Source organism: Ipomoea triloba, chromosome 16, assembly GCF_003576645.1.
Source record: "Ipomoea triloba cultivar NCNSP0323 chromosome 16, ASM357664v1".
Lineage (NCBI taxonomy): Eukaryota > Viridiplantae > Streptophyta > Magnoliopsida > Solanales > Convolvulaceae > Ipomoea > Ipomoea triloba.
In genome coordinates this window covers 13,644,866-13,653,982 of record NC_044931.1, presented here as the reverse complement: position 1 = coordinate 13,653,982, position 9,117 = coordinate 13,644,866, and the positions used below count along the sequence as shown (strand labels likewise).

The window sequence follows — 9,117 nt, the reverse complement described above, 5'->3', positions numbered from 1 at the left end:
TTAAACCGCTAAGCGAGAGAAGTTGCGCGGAGATAGAGGGTCAAGTACATTTTGCGCGTAGTACATGACGGAAGCGATCATACCAGCACTAATGTCCCGGATCCCATCAGAACTCCGAAGTCAAGCTAATTTTTCTTTTAAACCGCTGGATCCGCTCGCTAAGGATACTATCCTTTTAAACCGCTAAACCGCTAAGCGAGAGAAGTTGCGTGGAGAGAGAGGGTCAAGTACATTTTGCGCGCAGTACATGACGGATGCGATCATACCAGCACTAATGCACCGGATCCCATCAGAACTCCGAAGTCAAGCTAATTTTTCTTTTAAACCGCTGGACCGCTCGCTAAGGATACTATCCTTTTAAACCGCTAAGCGAGAGAAGTTGCGCGGAGAGAGAGGGTCAAGTACATTTTGCGCGCAGTACATGACGGATGCGATCATACCAGCACTAATGCACCGGATCCCATCAGAACTCCGAAGTCAAGCTAATTTTTCTTTTAAACCGCTGGACCGCTCGCTAAGGATACTATCCTTTTAAACCGCTAAACCGCTAAGCGAGAGAAGTTGCGTGGAGAGAGAGGGTCAAGTACATTTTGCGCGCAGTACATGACGGATGCGATCATACTAGCACTAATGCACCGGATCCCATCAGAACTCCGAAGTGAAGCGTTCTTGGGCTAGAGTAGTACTAGGATGGTGACCCCCTGGGAAGTCCTCGTTTTGCATCCCCCACCCTCTTTTTAATTTTTCTTTTAAACCGCTGGACCGCTCGCTAAGGGTACTATCCTTTTAAACCGCTAAACCGCTAAGCGAGAGAAGTTGCGCGGAGAGAGAGGGTCAAGTACATTTTGCGCGCAGTACGTGACGGATGCGATCATACCAGCACTAATGCACCGGATCCCATCAGAACTCCGAAGTCAAGCTAATTTATCTTTTAAACCGCTAGACCGCTCGCTAAGGATACTATCCTTTTAAACCGCTAAACCGCTAAGCGAGAGAAGTTGCGCGGAGAGAGAGGGTCAAGTACATTTTGCGCGCAGTACATGACGGATGCGATCATACCAGCACTAATGCACCGGATCCCATCAGAACTCCGAAGTTAAGCGTGCTTGGGCGAGAGTAGTACTAGGATGGGTGACCCCCTGGGAAGTCCTCGTGTTGCATCACCCACCCTCTTTTTAATTTTTCTTTTAAACCGCTGGACCGCTCGCTAAGGCTACTATCTTTTTAAACCGCTAAGTGAGATAAGTTGCGCAGTTGCGCGGAGAGAGAGGGTCAAGTACATTTTGCGCGCAGTACGTGACGGATGCGATCATACCAGCACTAATGCACCGGATCCCATCAGAACTCCGAAGTTAAGCGTGCTTGGGCGAGAGTAGTACTAGGATGGGTGACCCCCTGGGAAGTCCTCGTGTTGCATCCCCCACCCTCTTTTTAATTTTTCTTTTAAACCGCGGGACCGCTCGCTAAGGGTACTATTCTTTTAAACCGCTAAACCGCTAAGCGGGAGAAGTTGCGCGGAGAGAGATGGTCAAGTAAATTTTGCGCGCAGTACATGACGGATGCGATCATACCAACACTAATGCACTGGATCCCATTAGAACTCTGAAGCTAAGCGTGCTTGGGCGAGAGTAGTATTAGGATGGGTGAACCCCTGGGAAGTCCTCGTGTTGCTTCCCCCACCCTCTTTTTAATTTTTCTTTTAAACCGCGGGACCGCTCGCTAAGGGTACTATTCTTTTAAACCGCTAAACCGCTAAGCGGGAGAAGTTGCGCGGAGAGAGATGGTCAAGTAAATTTTGCGCGCAGTACATGACGGATGCGATCATACCAACACTAATGCACTGGATCCCATTAGAACTCTGAAGCTAAGCGTGCTTGGGCGAGAGTAGTATTAGGATGGGTGAACCCCTGGGAAGTCCTCGTGTTGCTTCCCCCACCCTCTTTTTAATTTTTCTTTTAAACCGCTGGACCGCTCGCTAAGGGTACTATCCTTTTAAACCGCTAAACCGCTAAGCGAGAGAAGTTGCGCGGAGATAGATGGTCAAGTACATTTTCCGCGCAGTACATGACGGATGCGATCATACCAACACTAATGCACCGGATCCCATTAGAACTCTGAAGCTAAGCGTGCTTGGGCGAGAGTAGTATTAGGATGGGTGAACCCCTGGGAAGTCCTCGTGTTGCTTCCCCCTCCCTCTTTTTAATTTTTCTTTTAAACCGCTGGACCGCTCGCTAAGGGTACTATCCTTTTAGACCGCTAAACCGCTAAGCGAGAGAAGTTGCGGGGAGAGAGAGGGTCAAGTACTTTTTGCGCGCAGTACGTGACGGATGCGATCATACCAACACTAATGCACTGGATCCCATTAGAACTCTGAAGCTAAGCGTGCTTGGGCGAGAGAAGGACTAGGATGGGGGACCCCCTGGGAAGTCCTCGTGTTGCTTCCCCCTCTCTCTTTTTAATTTTTCTTTTAAGCCGCTGGACCGCTCGTTAAGGATACTATCCTCTTAAACCGCTAAACCGCGAAAAGAGAGATGTTGCGCGGAGAGAGAAGGTCAAGTACATTTTCCGCGCAGTACATGACGGATGTGATCATACCAGCACTAATGTCCCGGATCCCATCAGCACTCCGCAGTCAAGCTAATTTTTCTTTTCAACCGCTGGATCCGCTCGCTAAGGATACTATCCTCTTAAACCGCTAAACCGCGAAAAGAGAGATGTTGCGCGGAGAGAGAAGGTCAAGTACATTTTCCGCGCAGTACATGACGGATGTGATCATACCAGCACTAATGTCCCGGATCCCATCAGCACTCCGCAGTCAAGCTAATTTTTCTTTTCAACCGCTGGATCCGCTCGCTAAGGATACTATCCTCTTAAACCGCTAAACCGCGAAAAGAGAGATGTTGCGCGGAGAGAGAAGGTCAAGTACATTTTCCGCGCAGTACATGACGGATGTGATCATACCAGCACTAATGTCCCGGATCCCATCAGCACTCCGCAGTCAAGCTAATTTTTCTTTTCAACCGCTGGATCCGCTCGCTAAGGATACTATCCTCTTAAACCGCTAAACCGCGAAAAGAGAGATGTTGCGCGGAGAGAGAAGGTCAAGTACATTTTCCGCGCAGTACATGACGGATGTGATCATACCAGCACTAATGTCCCGGATCCCATCAGCACTCCGCAGTCAAGCTAATTTTTCTTTTCAACCGCTGGATCCGCTCGCTAAGGATACTATCCTCTTAAACCGCTAAACCGCGAAAAGAGAGATGTTGCGCGGAGAGAGAAGGTCAAGTACATTTTCCGCGCAGTACATGACGGATGTGATCATACCAGCACTAATGTCCCGGATCCCATCAGCACTCCGCAGTCAAGCTAATTTTTCTTTTCAACCGCTGGATCCGCTCGCTAAGGATACTATCCTCTTAAACCGCTAAACCGCGAAAAGAGAGATGTTGCGCGGAGAGAGAAGGTCAAGTACATTTTCCGCGCAGTACATGACGGATGTGATCATACCAGCACTAATGTCCCGGATCCCATCAGCACTCCGCAGTCAAGCTAATTTTTCTTTTCAACCGCTGGATCCGCTCGCTAAGGATACTATCCTCTTAAACCGCTAAACCGCGAAAAGAGAGATGTTGCGCGGAGAGAGAAGGTCAAGTACATTTTCCGCGCAGTACATGACGGATGTGATCATACCAGCACTAATGTCCCGGATCCCATCAGCACTCCGCAGTCAAGCTAATTTTTCTTTTCAACCGCTGGATCCGCTCGCTAAGGATACTATCCTCTTAAACCGCTAAACCGCGAAAAGAGAGATGTTGCGCGGAGAGAGAAGGTCAAGTACATTTTCCGCGCAGTACATGACGGATGTGATCATACCAGCACTAATGTCCCGGATCCCATCAGCACTCCGCAGTCAAGCTAATTTTTCTTTTCAACCGCTGGATCCGCTCGCTAAGGATACTATCCTCTTAAACCGCTAAACCGCGAAAAGAGAGATGTTGCGCGGAGAGAGAAGGTCAAGTACATTTTCCGCGCAGTACATGACGGATGTGATCATACCAGCACTAATGTCCCGGATCCCATCAGCACTCCGCAGTCAAGCTAATTTTTCTTTTCAACCGCTGGATCCGCTCGCTAAGGATACTATCCTCTTAAACCGCTAAACCGCGAAAAGAGAGATGTTGCGCGGAGAGAGAAGGTCAAGTACATTTTCCGCGCAGTACATGACGGATGTGATCATACCAGCACTAATGTCCCGGATCCCATCAGCACTCCGCAGTCAAGCTAATTTTTCTTTTCAACCGCTGGATCCGCTCGCTAAGGATACTATCCTCTTAAACCGCTAAACCGCGAAAAGAGAGATGTTGCGCGGAGAGAGAAGGTCAAGTACATTTTCCGCGCAGTACATGACGGATGTGATCATACCAGCACTAATGTCCCGGATCCCATCAGCACTCCGCAGTCAAGCTAATTTTTCTTTTCAACCGCTGGATCCGCTCGCTAAGGATACTATCCTCTTAAACCGCTAAACCGCGAAAAGAGAGATGTTGCGCGGAGAGAGAAGGTCAAGTACATTTTCCGCGCAGTACATGACGGATGTGATCATACCAGCACTAATGTCCCGGATCCCATCAGCACTCCGCAGTCAAGCTAATTTTTCTTTTCAACCGCTGGATCCGCTCGCTAAGGATACTATCCTCTTAAACCGCTAAACCGCGAAAAGAGAGATGTTGCGCGGAGAGAGAAGGTCAAGTACATTTTCCGCGCAGTACATGACGGATGTGATCATACCAGCACTAATGTCCCGGATCCCATCAGCACTCCGCAGTCAAGCTAATTTTTCTTTTCAACCGCTGGATCCGCTCGCTAAGGATACTATCCTCTTAAACCGCTAAACCGCGAAAAGAGAGATGTTGCGCGGAGAGAGAAGGTCAAGTACATTTTCCGCGCAGTACATGACGGATGTGATCATACCAGCACTAATGTCCCGGATCCCATCAGCACTCCGCAGTCAAGCTAATTTTTCTTTTCAACCGCTGGATCCGCTCGCTAAGGATACTATCCTCTTAAACCGCTAAACCGCGAAAAGAGAGATGTTGCGCGGAGAGAGAAGGTCAAGTACATTTTCCGCGCAGTACATGACGGATGTGATCATACCAGCACTAATGTCCCGGATCCCATCAGCACTCCGCAGTCAAGCTAATTTTTCTTTTCAACCGCTGGATCCGCTCGCTAAGGATACTATCCTCTTAAACCGCTAAACCGCGAAAAGAGAGATGTTGCGCGGAGAGAGAAGGTCAAGTACATTTTCCGCGCAGTACATGACGGATGTGATCATACCAGCACTAATGTCCCGGATCCCATCAGCACTCCGCAGTCAAGCTAATTTTTCTTTTCAACCGCTGGATCCGCTCGCTAAGGATACTATCCTCTTAAACCGCTAAACCGCGAAAAGAGAGATGTTGCGCGGAGAGAGAAGGTCAAGTACATTTTCCGCGCAGTACATGACGGATGTGATCATACCAGCACTAATGTCCCGGATCCCATCAGCACTCCGCAGTCAAGCTAATTTTTCTTTTCAACCGCTGGATCCGCTCGCTAAGGATACTATCCTCTTAAACCGCTAAACCGCGAAAAGAGAGATGTTGCGCGGAGAGAGAAGGTCAAGTACATTTTCCGCGCAGTACATGACGGATGTGATCATACCAGCACTAATGTCCCGGATCCCATCAGCACTCCGCAGTCAAGCTAATTTTTCTTTTCAACCGCTGGATCCGCTCGCTAAGGATACTATCCTCTTAAACCGCTAAACCGCGAAAAGAGAGATGTTGCGCGGAGAGAGAAGGTCAAGTACATTTTCCGCGCAGTACATGACGGATGTGATCATACCAGCACTAATGTCCCGGATCCCATCAGCACTCCGCAGTCAAGCTAATTTTTCTTTTCAACCGCTGGATCCGCTCGCTAAGGATACTATCCTCTTAAACCGCTAAACCGCGAAAAGAGAGATGTTGCGCGGAGAGAGAAGGTCAAGTACATTTTCCGCGCAGTACATGACGGATGTGATCATACCAGCACTAATGTCCCGGATCCCATCAGCACTCCGCAGTCAAGCTAATTTTTCTTTTCAACCGCTGGATCCGCTCGCTAAGGATACTATCCTCTTAAACCGCTAAACCGCGAAAAGAGAGATGTTGCGCGGAGAGAGAAGGTCAAGTACATTTTCCGCGCAGTACATGACGGATGTGATCATACCAGCACTAATGTCCCGGATCCCATCAGCACTCCGCAGTCAAGCTAATTTTTCTTTTCAACCGCTGGATCCGCTCGCTAAGGATACTATCCTCTTAAACCGCTAAACCGCGAAAAGAGAGATGTTGCGCGGAGAGAGAAGGTCAAGTACATTTTCCGCGCAGTACATGACGGATGTGATCATACCAGCACTAATGTCCCGGATCCCATCAGAACTCCGAAGTCAAGCTAATTTTTCTTTTAAACCGCTGGATCCGCTCGCTAAGGATACTATCCTTTTAAACCGCTAAACCGCTAAGCGAGAGAAGTTGCGCGGAGAGAGAGGGTCAAGTACATTTTGCGCGCAGTACATGACGGATGCGAACATACCAGCACTAATGCATCGGATCCCATCAGAACTCCGAAGCTAAGCGTGCTTGGGCGAGAGTAGTACTAGGATTGGTGACCCCCTGGGAAGTCCTCGTGTTGCTTCCCCCACTCTCTTTTTAATTTTTCTTTTAAACCGCTAGACCGCTCGCTAAGGGTACTATCCTTTTAAACCGCTAAGCGAGAGAAGTTGCGCGGAGATAGAGGGTCAAGTACATTTTGCGCGTAGTACATGACGGATGCGATCATACCAGCACTAATGCACCGGATCCCATCAGAACTCCGAAGTGAAGCGTTCTTGGGCTAGAGTAGTACTAGGATGGTGACCCCCTAGGAAGTCCTCGTTTTGCATCCCCCACCCTCTTTTTAATTTTTCTTTTAAACCACTGGACCGCTCGCTAAGGGAACTATCTTTTTAAACCGCTAAGTGAGAAAAGTTGCGCGGAGAGAGAGGGTCAAGTACATTTTGCGCGCAGTACATTACGGATGCAATCATACCAGCACAAATGCACCGGATCCCATCAGAACTCCGTTGTCAAGCTAGTTTTTCTTTTAAACCGCTGAACCGCTCGCTAAGGATACTATCCTTTTAAACCGCTAAACCGCTAAGCGAGAGAAGTTGCGCGGAGAGAGAGGGTCAAGTACATTTTGCGCGCAGTACATGACGGATGCGATCATACCAGCACTAATGCACCGGATCCCATCAGAACACCGAAGCTAAGCGTGCTTGGGCGAGAGTAGTACTAGGATGGGTTTCCCCCTGGGAAGTCCTCGTGACCGCTAAACCGCTAAGCGAGGGAAGTTGCGCGGAGAGAGAAGGTCAAGTACATTTTCCGCGCAGTACATGACGGATGCAATCATACCAGCACTAATGTCCCGGATCCCATCAGAACACCGAAGCTAAGCGTGCTTGGGCGAGAGTAGTACTAGGATGGGTTTCCCCCTGGGAAGTCCTCGTGACCGCTAAACCGCTAAGCGAGGGAAGTTGCGCGGAGAGAGAAGGTCAAGTACATTTTCCGCGCAGTACATGACGGATGCAATCATACCAGCACTAATGTCCCGGATCCCATCAGAACACCGAAGCTAAGCGTGCTTGGGCGAGAGTAGTACTAGGATGGGTTTCCCCCTGGGAAGTCCTCGTGACCGCTAAACCGCTAAGCGAGGGAAGTTGCGCGGAGAGAGAAGGTCAAGTACATTTTCCGCGCAGTACATGACGGATGCAATCATACCAGCACTAATGTCCCGGATCCCATCAGAACACCGAAGCTAAGCGTGCTTGGGCGAGAGTAGTACTAGGATGGGTTTCCCCCTGGGAAGTCCTCGTGACCGCTAAACCGCTAAGCGAGGGAAGTTGCGCGGAGAGAGAAGGTCAAGTACATTTTCCGCGCAGTACATGACGGATGCAATCATACCAGCACTAATGTCCCGGATCCCATCAGAACACCGAAGCTAAGCGTGCTTGGGCGAGAGTAGTACTAGGATGGGTTTCCCCCTGGGAAGTCCTCGTGACCGCTAAACCGCTAAGCGAGGGAAGTTGCGCGGAGAGAGAAGGTCAAGTACATTTTCCGCGCAGTACATGACGGATGCAATCATACCAGCACTAATGTCCCGGATCCCATCAGAACACCGAAGCTAAGCGTGCTTGGGCGAGAGTAGTACTAGGATGGGTTTCCCCCTGGGAAGTCCTCGTGACCGCTAAACCGCTAAGCGAGGGAAGTTGCGCGGAGAGAGAAGGTCAAGTACATTTTCCGCGCAGTACATGACGGATGCAATCATACCAGCACTAATGTCCCGGATCCCATCAGAACACCGAAGCTAAGCGTGCTTGGGCGAGAGTAGTACTAGGATGGGTTTCCCCCTGGGAAGTCCTCGTGACCGCTAAACCGCTAAGCGAGGGAAGTTGCGCGGAGAGAGAAGGTCAAGTACATTTTCCGCGCAGTACATGACGGATGCAATCATACCAGCACTAATGTCCCGGATCCCATCAGAACACCGAAGCTAAGCGTGCTTGGGCGAGAGTAGTACTAGGATGGGTTTCCCCCTGGGAAGTCCTCGTGACCGCTAAACCGCTAAGCGAGGGAAGTTGCGCGGAGAGAGAAGGTCAAGTACATTTTCCGCGCAGTACATGACGGATGCAATCATACCAGCACTAATGTCCCGGATCCCATCAGAACACCGAAGCTAAGCGTGCTTGGGCGAGAGTAGTACTAGGATGGGTTTCCCCCTGGGAAGTCCTCGTGACCGCTAAACCGCTAAGCGAGGGAAGTTGCGCGGAGAGAGAAGGTCAAGTACATTTTGCGCGCAGTACATGACGGATGCAATCATACCAGCACAAATGCACCGGATCCCATCAGAACTCCGAAGTCAAGCTAATTTTTCTTTTAAACCGCTGAACCGCTCGATAAGGATACTATCCTTTTAAACCGCTAAACCGCTAAGCGAGAGAAGTTGCACGGAGAGAGAGGGTCAAGTACATTTTGCGCGCAGTACATGACGGAT

The 9,117-nt window shown here is 49.7% G+C and overlaps 10 non-coding genes and 8 pseudogenes across 10 annotated transcripts; all 18 read left to right on the top strand.

The window, feature by feature from the left end:
* The first annotated feature begins 608 nt into the window (after positions 1 to 608).
* LOC116008938 lies at positions 609 to 726 on the top strand. The gene has a single exon (XR_004096285.1). It is a non-coding gene; the product is annotated as a 5S ribosomal RNA (ribosomal RNA).
* Positions 727 to 1,045: 319 nt separating this feature from the next.
* On the top strand, positions 1,046 to 1,164 carry LOC116008195. Its single transcript, XR_004095593.1, has one exon. It is a non-coding gene; the product is annotated as a 5S ribosomal RNA (ribosomal RNA).
* Positions 1,165 to 1,301: 137 nt separating this feature from the next.
* On the top strand, positions 1,302 to 1,420 carry LOC116009359. The gene has a single exon (XR_004096627.1). It is a non-coding gene; the product is annotated as a 5S ribosomal RNA (ribosomal RNA).
* A 137-nt stretch (positions 1,421 to 1,557) lies between these two features.
* Positions 1,558 to 1,676, top strand: LOC116008951. The gene has a single exon (XR_004096297.1). It is a non-coding gene; the product is annotated as a 5S ribosomal RNA (ribosomal RNA).
* A 137-nt stretch (positions 1,677 to 1,813) lies between these two features.
* On the top strand, positions 1,814 to 1,932 carry LOC116008950. Its single transcript, XR_004096296.1, has one exon. It is a non-coding gene; the product is annotated as a 5S ribosomal RNA (ribosomal RNA).
* A 137-nt stretch (positions 1,933 to 2,069) lies between these two features.
* On the top strand, positions 2,070 to 2,188 carry LOC116008914. The gene has a single exon (XR_004096262.1). It is a non-coding gene; the product is annotated as a 5S ribosomal RNA (ribosomal RNA).
* Positions 2,189 to 2,325: 137 nt separating this feature from the next.
* LOC116008961 lies at positions 2,326 to 2,444 on the top strand. The gene has a single exon (XR_004096306.1). It is a non-coding gene; the product is annotated as a 5S ribosomal RNA (ribosomal RNA).
* Positions 2,445 to 6,607: 4,163 nt separating this feature from the next.
* Positions 6,608 to 6,726, top strand: LOC116008796. Its single transcript, XR_004096153.1, has one exon. It is a non-coding gene; the product is annotated as a 5S ribosomal RNA (ribosomal RNA).
* Positions 6,727 to 6,855: 129 nt separating this feature from the next.
* LOC116008936 lies at positions 6,856 to 6,973 on the top strand. The gene has a single exon (XR_004096283.1). It is a non-coding gene; the product is annotated as a 5S ribosomal RNA (ribosomal RNA).
* A 311-nt stretch (positions 6,974 to 7,284) lies between these two features.
* Positions 7,285 to 7,404, top strand: LOC116008977. The gene has a single exon (XR_004096321.1). It is a non-coding gene; the product is annotated as a 5S ribosomal RNA (ribosomal RNA).
* Positions 7,405 to 7,467: 63 nt separating this feature from the next.
* Positions 7,468 to 7,587, top strand: LOC116009026 (annotated as a pseudogene).
* Positions 7,588 to 7,650: 63 nt separating this feature from the next.
* On the top strand, positions 7,651 to 7,770 carry LOC116009025 (annotated as a pseudogene).
* Positions 7,771 to 7,833: 63 nt separating this feature from the next.
* LOC116009023 lies at positions 7,834 to 7,953 on the top strand (annotated as a pseudogene).
* Positions 7,954 to 8,016: 63 nt separating this feature from the next.
* On the top strand, positions 8,017 to 8,136 carry LOC116009022 (annotated as a pseudogene).
* Positions 8,137 to 8,199: 63 nt separating this feature from the next.
* LOC116009021 lies at positions 8,200 to 8,319 on the top strand (annotated as a pseudogene).
* A 63-nt stretch (positions 8,320 to 8,382) lies between these two features.
* On the top strand, positions 8,383 to 8,502 carry LOC116009019 (annotated as a pseudogene).
* Positions 8,503 to 8,565: 63 nt separating this feature from the next.
* Positions 8,566 to 8,685, top strand: LOC116009018 (annotated as a pseudogene).
* A 63-nt stretch (positions 8,686 to 8,748) lies between these two features.
* Positions 8,749 to 8,868, top strand: LOC116009016 (annotated as a pseudogene).
* Positions 8,869 to 9,117: the final 249 nt, after the last annotated feature.